Raw genomic sequence first — 12,667 nt, forward strand, 5'->3', positions numbered from 1 at the left:
TCCTCCTGACTCCAGAGCCATGCTCTATTCACTGTGCTACCTAGCTGCCCCTGTGATATAGTCTTTACATTTGTTTCCATGATATGCATAGATCAAAATTGAATGTGTTGAGAGAAAAAAACATATCCATAAGGAAGATAGAAAATATTACAGATAGCAACATAATGTAATACATAAGACAACTTTTTTTAAAAATTGAAGATAATAATCTTTGGTCTTTGTACAAACTCCCTAGTTACTTCTCTGGATATCATGGATCCCCTAAAATTGTTCCTAATCATTCCACTGATGGAGTGAACATGTCCATCAAGGTTGATCATCATTCCATGTTGCTGTTAAGGTGTATAATGTTCTTTTGGTTCTGCACATTTCATTCAGTATCAGTTCATGCAAGTCTTCCCAGGCTTTTCTGAAATCCCATCTCTTCTGATTTCTTATAGAACAATAGTGTTCCATCACATACATATAGTGTGATTATACTTAAGAGGAGCACTATTTATTGTGCAACTCTACCTTTGGCTTTTTTTGGCCAGTGTTTCAGAATGGTCTCATTGAGGATACTTTTTGACCTTACGGCATGGACATTAGCTCCTGACAAAGTTATCAGACAAAACCTTTGAATCTTCTCTTTCTCTCTGTTTGACAATTTCAGGCACAGCTCTGGACAAGGCACAGATCTTGCTGACCCTTGTCCACTTAGGAAGTATTAAGCATACCTGCTGGAAGCTTTACCTCCTGGGGCAGACATTTGAAGTGGAGCATTTACCAGGTATAAGGCCTCTATTTTAATTCATCTTTAAATATTAAACAAGAGTTCATTATGGACCTGGTGCTAGATTAAATTTTTCAGGGAATATAAAAGAAGTACAAAATATAGTGTCTGTCATCCAGTAAAGTACAATTTAATTTAAGAAACAGAACTAAGACAAGAAATAGAGAAAAAAATTTTTTCAGTAATGCCATATTGTGTATTACTTAATTCAGTGTGTGGTGGAGTCCTCAAAGGTTCTATGAAGAAAACAGAACTTTCATTTTCCTGTGGAATATAAACTTCTTGAAGGTAGGGAGTTTTTCATTTTTGTCTTTGTATCCTCAATGCTCAATACAATGCCTTTATCCATAGTAGGTAGTATACATACACACACACACACACACACACACACACACGCTCTTTGAATGAATAGATAACTTCTGTTGGGATTTTAAAGATGAATGGTAGAATTTATTTATTTTTTTTCCTTAAAATTTTTAATTTATTTTGCTAAATATTTCCCAATTGTGTAGTAGAATTTAAATAAGCAGATGGAGAAGGGAGGGCTTTTCTGGTGGCATGGTTACAGTAGTAGTGATACCAATATAATAATAATGGAAATTTTTGTAGCCCTTTTCTCACCACTGGAAGAGGCAGTGGGTATCACTATTTCCATTTTGTAGTTGAGGAAATTTAAGCTCAGAGAAGATAAAGGACTTGCTCTTGTTCAGGAGGTTAGAGAGAATGGCAGCTAGGCTTCAAACCCAGGCCTTACTTGATAAGTCCTTTCTCATTCCCCTTATACCAGAACTGCTCCAACAGCACAGACTGAGTATAAATATGAGCCTAAATATGAACATGGTTCATTTTGTTGTTGTTCAGACATTTTCAGTTTAGTTCTTTGTGACTCCATTTGGGGTTTTCTTGTCAAAGATACTGAAGTGATTTGTCATATCCTTCTCCAGTTCATTTTATAGATGAGGAAACTGAGGCAAACAGAGTTAAGTGACTTTCCCAGATTCACACAGCTAATAAGTGCCTGAGGGTAGATTTGAACTCAAGGAAATGAACATTTTAGACTTCAGGTCCAGAATTCTATCCACTGTGCCACCTAGCTGCTCTATTGTAGAGAGATATTGGCAGGAGCTAAGAAGATCTCCATATTTGGATTTAAATAAACCATTTGAAGGGAGCGAGATAACTAGGGAGACATGTGAAAAGTATCTGGGCATATGAGTAGCTTTCAAGTTTAACATGATTCAAGAGCGTGATATGGCAACCAGAAACATTGTGTGTTGAGAGAGGTTTGGTATCTGGAAAGAGGAATAAAGTAGTCCCACTGTGTCCTGACCTGATCTGGAGTTCTATCTCCAGTTCTGTTTTTGAAAGACTGACAAACTGAAGCATGTGCAGAAGATGAGCTGGATGCTGACTGGAGACCATTCCATCTGGGGATGAACTGATGGAACTAGGGTATTTAACTTGGAGAAAAAGGGAGTAAGGGAGGAGGAACCTATCAACCACAGGTATTGATTGAAAAGTTCTTATGTGACACATTTACATTGTTCTTCTTGGCCCCTAGGCAAAACTAGGAGTGATAGGTGGAAATTGTAGACTGAGATCTATAGACTTGTTGTCAGGAGAAACTTCTTAACAATGAAAACTTTCCTCAAGTTAGGATAGACTGCCTGGGGTGGCAGTGGGTTCTTCCTCTTTAGGTGTTCAAAAACAGGCTGTACGACTACTTGTGAAGATGCTTAGGATAAGATGGACTTTAAGAGACCTTCCAGCACTTATACTATGATTTAGCTTTCCCCTTTCACTTGTTAATCTTGAATAGTAGGTTCTCTCCACCCTTCTCCTCCCCCATCTCCAATAGGCCTAATAATGCCTTCTGTGGTAATATCTCCTAGAGTAGTGGGTAGGGCAGCCTGAGGGGGAGGGCAGGCTGTAGCAAGCACCAAACATTACTCTGATAAAGGGAAGAACAGATTAAAAAACTGTAGCTTTGGCTGTTTAAATCCCAGGAAGCCTTATAGGTGATTTGGTTGTCCTTATGATGATGACATACCTTAATTTTTTGGTGAAACCAATAATCTATCATAATATACATAGAGCTAAATTGAAATTTCAGTTGAGAATATTCATTTTTAGGGATAAATAGGTCATTGGGCCCATTCTGCTTCCAAAACCATTAGGTTAAAAAAATAGCAAATTGGTGAAACATACTGTGTGAATGAAGTGACAAAAGGTATGGTTTTAGAGAACTGGAAGATCTATATAAACTGATGCAGAGAGGAGAAGAACTGGAAGAATAAACTTTGAAACATTTAAGAAAATTTGCCCAACCATGACTCCAGAAGACTTAAGATAAAGCATCTGATACATCTCTCAACATGTAATTATCTCAAGGTTCAGAATGAAATGTATTTCAGGTATGGCCAATTTATATAGATTTGTTTGCCTTGTTTGCCCTGGCTATTTGAATTTGATATGAGGATTTTGTTTCTGTGTGTGTGTGTGTGTGTGTGTGTGTGTGTGTGTGTGTGTGTTGGGGAAGGGTGACCAGCTACAGTATTGTCAAAAGAAAAAAAGGAGGCATTTTTAAAAAATTGCAGAAGTGAACAGAAGGAAATTTGGAAGGGAAAAACAGATAAGGAGGACAGCTTTGAAAGCAACACTGAATTTATTATATATGTAAGAAAAAGTAAGTTATAGGTAATTAAGAATCACAATTTCGCATAGTCTTCATCTTCATCTTATTTTGTATATAGAAATGAACATTTTATTGGTGTTTGGTAAGATCAAAATCAAATGGGAACTGGAGTATGGGAGAAGGTCTAAACAGCTAGTATCTAACTGAAGAGTTAAATGTTCTATTGATTTCCATGGGCTTCTATTCTTTTCAAAATCACTTCTTTCAAACAACTTTTTTTCTTTTATTAAAGATTTGAGTTTTACAAATTCCCCCCATCTTACTTCTCCCCCACAGAAAGCAACCTGTCAGTCTTTGTTTCCATGTTGTACATTGATCCAAACTGAGTGTGATGAGAGAGAAATCATATCCTTAAGGAAGAAACAAAAAGCATAAGAGATAACAAGATCAGACAATAAGAGATCTGTCAAACAACTCTTTAATCAAATTTTAAAGGAAAGAAAACACTTCTCATTGAATCTTTCCAATTCATATAGCAGGCAAACCTCAAACTGGAGTATCTTTCATAAGTTCTAACTTAAAAAAAAAGTGATTTACTACACCTAATCAAAGAGTGGTCAAAGAAGGAAGGAAAAGAGGGGAGCCTGTGTCATGTGTGGTCTGTATCATTCTCCATTTTTAACTTCTCCAGTCCATTCTTTAACTTTTAATAAAATATTGCTCTTCAATGTTATATGCTGAATGACACCTGTCTATTCTACTAAATCCACTCCCAACCCATTCTACAACAGCCTAAGGCTGCAAGAGGTGGGCTAGAAATACCTATGTTCTCAGTATGCACATCTGCTTATTACATACTAGTATATACCCCAGGTATGCTTTCTTCCTTCAATTCTCCTTTTCCTCTCTTATTCTTTTGTGTCAATATCAGAAGAGCAAGGTTGGGATCTTTGCAAAGATTAAAAGATAATAGGATCATAGATTTAGAGGCAAGGAGTGACCTCAGAGGCCATTTAGTCCGCCTCTTCACTTTATAGATAAGGAAAGTGAAGCCTAGAAAGGTCAGTTGCTCAATACCATACAGATAGCAAGAAGTATTTGTCCCAGTTTTACTATGCATTGCTCTAATTTCCTTTTCTCCCCTTCCATGTAGTGTTGGCCAGACATACTATGACTTTGGAGTTTCCTCCATACTTTACCTTCTGTTTCAATCTGTAATAATCCAAAATAGCTCCTTGGAGGATCATAATCATGACTCTTGGTCTCCAATCAATGACTTATGATAGGAACCTCAGGGTTTTCAAACTTTGTCTCTACTCACTCTCTATAACTTCTTTTAAATATAGAAACACAACAACAGAAGCAACCCAGTAGAATGTAAATTCTGTGAAGGAAGGGATTTGTTTTCATTTTTGAGTCCTCAGAGTCTTGTGCTCTGAGTAACTTAATGATTCTTAAATTTAATTACATAGCAGTTGGCATACATCAACTTGATCTTCCTCATAAAAAATAGGCCTCTCTGGTACTATCATCACCCCTTTAAAGAGGAAGAAGAAGCTGTACCGCTGTGAACTTCAAAGTTTTGCTCTTGCCACTGTCAGCCAACATCAGAAGCAGAGCTGGTTACCAGGTTTCCCTGACTCTTAAGTCGGGCACTCTCTCTATCCCTTAAGCAGGCTGAATTTCAATTGGACAGAGGAAGGGAAGGGGTCTTTGGCTGTCACAGATCAGAATGTAAAACTCCCGGAACCTTTTCTACACAAAGACCCACTGTGGCATGGTGAAGGAGGATTTACTGGTGTAGGAAGTCAGGCCGACTTCTCTTTGAATTCTGGTAGAAGTGTAATCCCGAGTCTATTAGAAAGTCTAACCTTCTCTGAGCTTTATTTTCCTCCTCTATAATGTGATTTATTACTGGGAGAAATGGCAAACCACTCCAAGGCTTCTGTCAAGAAAAATCCCAAGGCCAGGGATGCACGCTATGGTCCACCGGGTGGACCGGTCACGGTCACGGCCGAACAAGAAGGTGATTGATCACGACCCCGGTGATCCTCGGCCTCGGTCGTCCCATCCCTGGAACGGGGATGAAACTAGCCGGAGAGGGAGACCGAGGCAGGGATGTGAAGCACTTTGTAAACGGAACCTCAAGGCAAGGCTCCCTCATCTCCGCCCCACTCCCGGAGGGCCCGCGTGGGGCCCGCGCGGCCGGGTGAGTGGGCCGGCCCGCCACGCGGCCCGAGGAAGGGCGAGGGCTTGGGGGGTCGGCGCGGAGGGGGGCTGCGGCAGCCCGGACACTCCTCTCCCCCTCTGCCCTCCCCCGCCACTCCGACGACCGCGAGTGGCAGAGCAGCCCTCGGACCATCGGCATCGCCTCACGTCGGCCCCGCCCAGGGCGGTGCTCTCATTGGCTGCGGGGTCCCCCTCCGCCGGTGCGGGCGGCCAATGGGAGGCGCCATCCCCGCTCCTCCGCCTCGTACTGCATCTCCTCCCGCGGGGGGGGGGGTCGGAGGTGAACGGCCTCGAGTAACCCCGGGATCTCAGTCACCCCACCGCGGGGCTCGCGGCGCGGCCGGGCCGGCTGGGGGCAGGCGCGGAGAGGGCGGGCCGTGGGCGGGGCCCGGGCGAGGGGCGGGGCCCGCAGGCTCCGCCCCCCGCGGCCTCGAGGCGACTGGAGAGAGCCTGTCAGCCATCGCCCGAGCGGCCGGCCTCGCCTCCTGCCCGGCTGTCCGGCCTCGGCCCGCACGGGGTGCCCCGGCCGCCGCCGCCGCCGCCGCCCTGAGGTGAGGGGCGGGGAGAGCTGAGCTCCGCGCCGGGAGGGGGGCGGGCGGCGGAGGGCGGAGACTGGGCCCGGAGCCCCGAGAGGAGCTGCCCGCCAGCTCCGGGCCCCGGAGCTCGGCCCCCGCCGCGCCTGCCCGTGTGACCGCGGGCGCGCGCCCCCGGGGGCTCGATGGAGGGCTGCTACGCAGGCGCTGGGGTGCCCCGGGCCGGCGCGGCGCTGCCCTTCCGGGCCCCCCGCCCCTCGCCTTCCCTCTCCCTGGAGTCGGGCTCCCGGCCGGGCACCGGCCCGCGTCCCTCCTCTCCGGGAGGACCAGACCCACGTGGGGGGTAGGCCGGGCCGGGCCGCGCGGGGCGGGGGCAGCACGGGTCGCGTTTCCGGAGAGGGCCGGGTCTCCCTGGGCCAGCTCGGGGCCGGCCGGATGAGCCAGGGCACGTGGGGGGGGGCCGGGTCTAGTCCCCACGAGGGATGGAGTAGTGGCCGTGCCCGCGCACGCGCGCGCGTGTGTGTACATGTGTGTGCGTGTACATGTGAGCACACGAGCGTCCCCGGCGCCGCCCGAGGTGAGCCGAGCCGCACAGACACTTGACGCTCCAGGCCTGGGGAAGGGAGGGGGAGCCGCCGGAGCCGGGCCCCGCGGGAAAGCGCCCTCCCAGCCTGGGGTCTCCAGGTAGGCCTGCGAGGTCCCGACAGACCCGAAGAGCCAGGATTTGAAGGCGCGTCTGGAGGAAATGCAGCCACACGCAGCAGCACGGGATTCCGGCACACACACACATTCTCACTCTCTCTCCATGTCTCTCTCTCTCTCACACACACACACACACACACACACACACACACTCTCTCTCTCTCTGTCTCTGTCTCTCTCTGACACACACACACACACACACACACACACACACACACACTCCCCATATTTCATTCATTTTTTTCTCTCCCAGCTCCTTAGGGCAGACTGGGAACCCCACTATTTCCTCTTCCTGTAGGGGGTGGGGAAACTGCTTTCATGGAATTCTTAGGGTGCTTGTGTGTTGAGAACCATCTCTGGGCTGTTCAGTCCACTGTTGCTTTTCTAAAAGGCAATGTGAGGTAACCGACCCGGGTACAACTGTTGGCTGTCATCCTGTGATCTCGACTTGACTTTTGTGCTGCTTATCCATCTTTTTCTCTTGCCTGTCTCATAAATGATCAAGTACTTTGATTTTGCCAGGTGAAAATGGTAACGGATGGATGAAAGATTAAGTGTATAAAGTCTGTGTAGTCATAGAATAGAAAAACTCTTCATCCTGTCTTTTCTGAGGTAGTTAAATTATTTTCATTATGGAGTTTTAAAATGACATCATATAGAGCATGTAGCAGCTTTTAAAGTGAAAGAACAGAGAGATTACTTAAAATGAGTTTAGTGTTCAGGAGGACATGATTATGGTCAGATTCCGTAAAATCTGTTGATTGCTGACATTGTGAAAGGCAGTCCCAGAGAAAACCTGGCACCTGGTATTTATTGCCTTTTACCATCATGCAGGTCGTCTGTGGTGCAGCTTTATGGCATTTCACTCCTTTTCAGTTCAGTGACTAGGGAATTTTTTTTAAATCTCTTCTACACTCAAGAGATAGGTTTAACTTGTCCAAACTTGTGTGTATTTTGGATGGACATCATTAATATACAAGATTGGGGAAAGAATTAAGAGTTTTAAGTATTTTTGTTTTCTTTGAATTTTTGGTGGGAAGAGCCTTTTGTTAGGATTCCCTTAGACAAGCTAATTAACAATTGTGAGTTTGTCTCTGTGTGTGTGTGTGTGTGTGTGTGTGTGTGTGTGTGTGTGTGTGTGTTTGCATGGGTGGGGGTAGGTGGAGAAGTCAGAAATGTCTAAAATGAATACAATCAGGTGAGAAAGATGATATTTCCTATTGATGAGTTTACTGGACATAGTGGAGGGGTAAAAAAAGATTTCTTTCCTGAGTAATCCTAACTCTTGTTTAGATAGCATTTATAGTCATAAAGCATTTTTTACATAATTATTTCATTTGAACTGTACAACAGTTGCACTAGGTAGGGAGTGGACTTATTATATCCATTTTAGGTATAGTTTTGTAAATTGGGTAGAATGTAAGCTTAAAGAAGGCAAGGACTGATTCATTTTTGTATTTATATCCCTACCTCCTAGCACAGTGATTGGCACATAGTAATTATGTTGTATAGGATCTGAGACTCAAACATCTTTTAAGGTAGTTTCCAAGTTCATAGAGGTTTCCATTATGCCATACTTGCTAGATAATAATAATTTTTATAACACTTTAAAATTTATAAAATGCTTTAAAACATTGTCTTGTTTTATTCACATGATCTCTATTTTGCTGATGAGGAAACTGAGGTGTTTAGAAATTAAATGACTTGCCCATGGTCTCACAGCTGGTGTTGATATCGAATAGAAACTCAGGTCTTCCTGAGTCTAGGGCCATCATTTTATCCAGGTCACCAAGCAGGCCCTGATTGGTTATAAACAGATCAAATGTAGTATCTTATTGAGCATAATTGTTTGCATATTGTCTCCTCTGTTAGAATGTGAGCTTCCTGACAGTGAGGACTATTTTTTGCCTTTCTTGGTGTCCCTAGGGCTAGCCACAGTTTACTGTACATGGTAGGTGCTTCTTAAGCACTTGTTATCTTAAGGACTTCCACTAGCTATGTATTGCATTAGGATAGACAAAATTTCTTTTGCTTGTAGGTCCTAAATATTTGGGACCTTTCAGAATGTGACTTGAGCCTATTTTTCCAGTTTTCTTCACATTACTCCCTTTCCCACACCAGGTCCTAGTCTAACTGGACTATTAACTTTTCTATAAACTCAGCATTCCATCTCTTTTGTCTTTGTGCCTTCCTGTAGCAGGCGCTGTGGCTGGAATGTACTGCCTAGTTATCTCGGACCCAGGAGTCTTATCTTCCTTCTTTGTTCAGGTCAGATGTTTTCTTTGCAGTAAAATCTTCTTGGCAAATTGCTTTATATTTATTTATCAGTTGGTGTTCTATCCTCACTTGTACAATAAAATGTAGGCTCCTTGAGGACAACGACTGTTTCTATATCCCTCAAGTCCCTGGTTAAGTGCTATTTATGTTTTTAGTTGATGATTTAAAAACATTTATTGAATTCAATATGAAATCTTTAAGGAAGTTTATTTTGGCAATTGAGAAAGATGAATTCAGCGCAGAGGGGCCAAGTAAAGACAAATGCAGGGAAAATCAATCAGAGGCTAATATGAAGAAATTTGAAGAATAAAATATATGCTTTACAGAGTATTCTTTTTTTTGAAAGATTTTATTTATTTTGAATTTTACAATTTTTCACACAGTCTTGCTTTCCTCCTCTCACCCCATTGTTTCCATGGTATGCATTGATCTAAGTTGAATATGATGAGAGAGAAATCATATACTTAAAGAAGAAACAAAGTATGAGATGATAGCAGAATTACATAAGGTAATGTTTTTTTTTTTTAAATTATAGGTAATAATCTTTGGTCTTTGTTTAAACTCTACAATTCTTTCTCAGGATACAGATGGCATTCTCTCTCAAATATTCCCCCAAATTGTGTCTGATTGTTGCCCTGTTGGTATGAGCAAGTCCATTAAAGGTTGGTCATCACTCTCATGTTACTGTTAGGGTGTACAGTGTTCTTCTGGTTCTGCTTACCTTGCTCAGCATCAGTTTATGTAGAGCCTTCCAGGCTCCCCTGAATTCCCTCCTGGTTTCGAATAGAACAATAGTGTTCCATGACATACATATACCACAGTTTGCTAAGCCATTCCCCAATTGATGGACATCCCCTCAATTTCCAATTCTTCGCTACCACAAACAGGGCTGCTGTGAATATTTTTGTACAGGTGATGTTTTTGCCCTTTTTCATAATAGTATTCTTAACCTGATTTTGAACAACTGAAAACTCTTGATAGACAAATTTCAAAATATAAAAGTTGGGACAGCTAGATAGTGCAGTGGATTGGAGTCAGGAGGACACCTGAGTTCAAATCTAGACTCAGACACTTAATCCAAAAACTTTATTTCACTGCACTAGTCTTTGAAATGCAAGGTATTATGATTTGAGGCCTTCTTAAGGATCACTCACTACAAATCATTACAGAATGGTCAGACAGTAGGAAGAGTATTAGCAAAATTCATTTAAAAATATTGCTCATTTAGCTGACAAAAATGGAAAGCAAGATGATTCTGTTTCCTGTTTTTGTGGCTCAGAATTTGTTTATGAAAAATTTTCTTGAAAAAGCTAGAACTGTGTTCAGTTCAGATACTTTTATCAGAAGGCAATTGAAGCTAATTGCTCCCCCTTTTAATAGATGACATTTTGCCATTTGAATTTAGGGAAACAAAGCTTAAATAAGTTTGTTAAACCTTTTTTATTTCTTTAATAGAAATTCTAACTCTTTAGCAGATGTTTAAATTGTGATTAGTCTCACCTCATGTTTAGGGTAGATCTCAAATTTTGGAACCCCTTACAAAAAATTGATATAAAAGACTAAGTTACACATTTTTACTTAAATGAAACATGTTATCCTTGATTTAAGTATAAGAAAAAGAGAATTTTTACAAGAAGTACCTAAATTTGTCATTAATATTCATTCTTTGAAATGTGGACTACAATTAAAATCCAAAATAGGACTTTTGGAGCCCTCTATCTCTTAACTCAAAATAAAAAAAAAAATCTTTTCTGCAACATACTTGACAAAAGGTTTTGTGTGTTTTTTTCTGGAAGTCCTTTAGCAGGTCTGGAATAGGGGGAGGTGGCCCATCTCCTCTTTGGATTACTCTGAGTAAAAAGTTTTCCTTACATTAGTCCTAAATTTACCTCTTTGCAAGGCAAAACCCCCTCCCCTATTCCTAATTTTGCCCTTTAATGTAAATTATAAGACATCCTACATGACAACCCTTTAACTACTTAGATACAGCTCTTCTGAGAATCAGTGAGAGCATGGGCTCTAGAGACAGAAGATCTGTCTCTGATATTTATTACCTATGCTATCTGAGGCAAGTTGCTTAACATTCTTAAAACTTTAGATTCCTTATCTGTAAAATGAAGGGGTTATATTACTTGCCTTCCAGTTTAGTATCTGTGAGCTCATGTATTTGGAAAGATAGTATATATTCGAATCTCTGGTATAGTGGAAACAATATTAGATGTGGCATCAGGGGATCTAGCAAGGTTCCCAGTGAGACCTTGGGCAGATCACTCAATTTTACCAGACCACAATAGTAATAATAATAGCTAGTATTTATATGGGACTTTATGTTTTTTATTGACATATATTTTACCTGTTTTACAGATGAGGAAACAGGCAAAGGTTAATTGACTTTCCTATTGTTTTATTGCACAGTTAAGATTCTGAGGATGGATTTGAATTCAGGTCTTACTGACTCTGGGCTTGGCACTCTACTTGGTACCTGGGTCACAGTTTGGATAAACAGTGGTCATTGCTCTAGTGTTAACCTTTTGATAGTAGAACAGTTGGAAATATATTCAGAGCTTTACTGGACACAGGGAAGAGCTAGATTTTTCCATTGTCTATTTGAGGAGAATTAGAAAATTATAGCACTGATTAAATTATATTTTATAAATTATATCACTGTGATTTTATTCTGGTACAATAAGGAATAGAGGGTTTAGATAGCAAGGTGTTTACTGAAGCATATAAAGAGTATGCATATTGTATGATCATGATATGGAGAGGACCCTGACCAACCCTGAAAGCTTTGCTTGTGAAACCTAAGTTCTGCACCTTCTGTCATGTTGAGAATATCTCACCTATGGTCCTAGCAATAAATGGTAACTCTTTTCTGTGTATCAGTATAGCTTGGTTGATCATCAGTAAGCAGGCTGGCCTTTTTTGAACCTATGAGACAAAGAATATAAAATGTTCCCTAATTCTGTGTGACTTCTTTCTGCTTTTACAGTGTTGGGAAGAGAGAGAGAGAGAGAGAGGGTGTTAAGAATAAGATTTGTTATCTTGGGCAAGTCATAAAACCTCTCAGTGCTCTAGATAGCATCGAAAAAACATGGATAAAAAACATGGTAAACGTGGGCTAACATCACAAAAATTAAAATGATGATATTTTAATAGGAAATGACTAATTTTTGTTGTGGGAGTAATTTTTGAATCAGCCATCCATAAGATTATTATCTTAGAACAAATATCAAAATCCACACAAAATTAAAAGAAATAATAAAAATGAGATATTACACTACAGTAATAATGTTTTATAGTATGTATTGAGAATTGACCTCAGGTCCAAGAAGACATGGGTTCAAGTCCTGCCTCTGAGGTATGATAGATTTGTTATCTTGGGCAAGTCATAAAACCTCTCAGTGCTCTAGATAGCATCAAAAAAGATGAAAAGAGGGGTGGCTAGGTGGCACAGTGGATAAAGCACCGGCCCTGGAGTCAGGAGTACCTGGGTTCAAATCTGGTCTCAGACACTTA

The 12,667-nt window shown here is 41.7% G+C and overlaps 1 protein-coding gene across 10 annotated transcripts in view; it reads left to right on the forward strand.

Moving 5' to 3' along the window:
* The first annotated feature begins 6,149 nt into the window (after window positions 1-6,149).
* The window catches only part of ACACA (acetyl-CoA carboxylase alpha), a 277,310-nt gene continuing 270,792 nt past the window's right edge, over window positions 6,150-12,667 (forward strand). For 7 of the 10 annotated variants that reach the window (XM_074223508.1, XM_074223498.1, XM_074223501.1 and 4 more), the window contains exon 1: window positions 6,150-6,187. The gene's annotated coding sequence lies outside the window, so the exon portion shown is untranslated. Of the gene's footprint in view, window positions 6,188-6,491; window positions 6,513-6,727; window positions 6,747-6,832; window positions 6,854-12,667 lie in introns of those variants that run through there. The other 3 variants (XM_074223505.1, XM_074223499.1, XM_074223504.1) reach the window with 3 other exon arrangements.

This window comes from Macrotis lagotis, chromosome 2 (assembly GCF_037893015.1).
Source record: "Macrotis lagotis isolate mMagLag1 chromosome 2, bilby.v1.9.chrom.fasta, whole genome shotgun sequence".
NCBI lineage: Eukaryota > Metazoa > Chordata > Mammalia > Peramelemorphia > Peramelidae > Macrotis > Macrotis lagotis.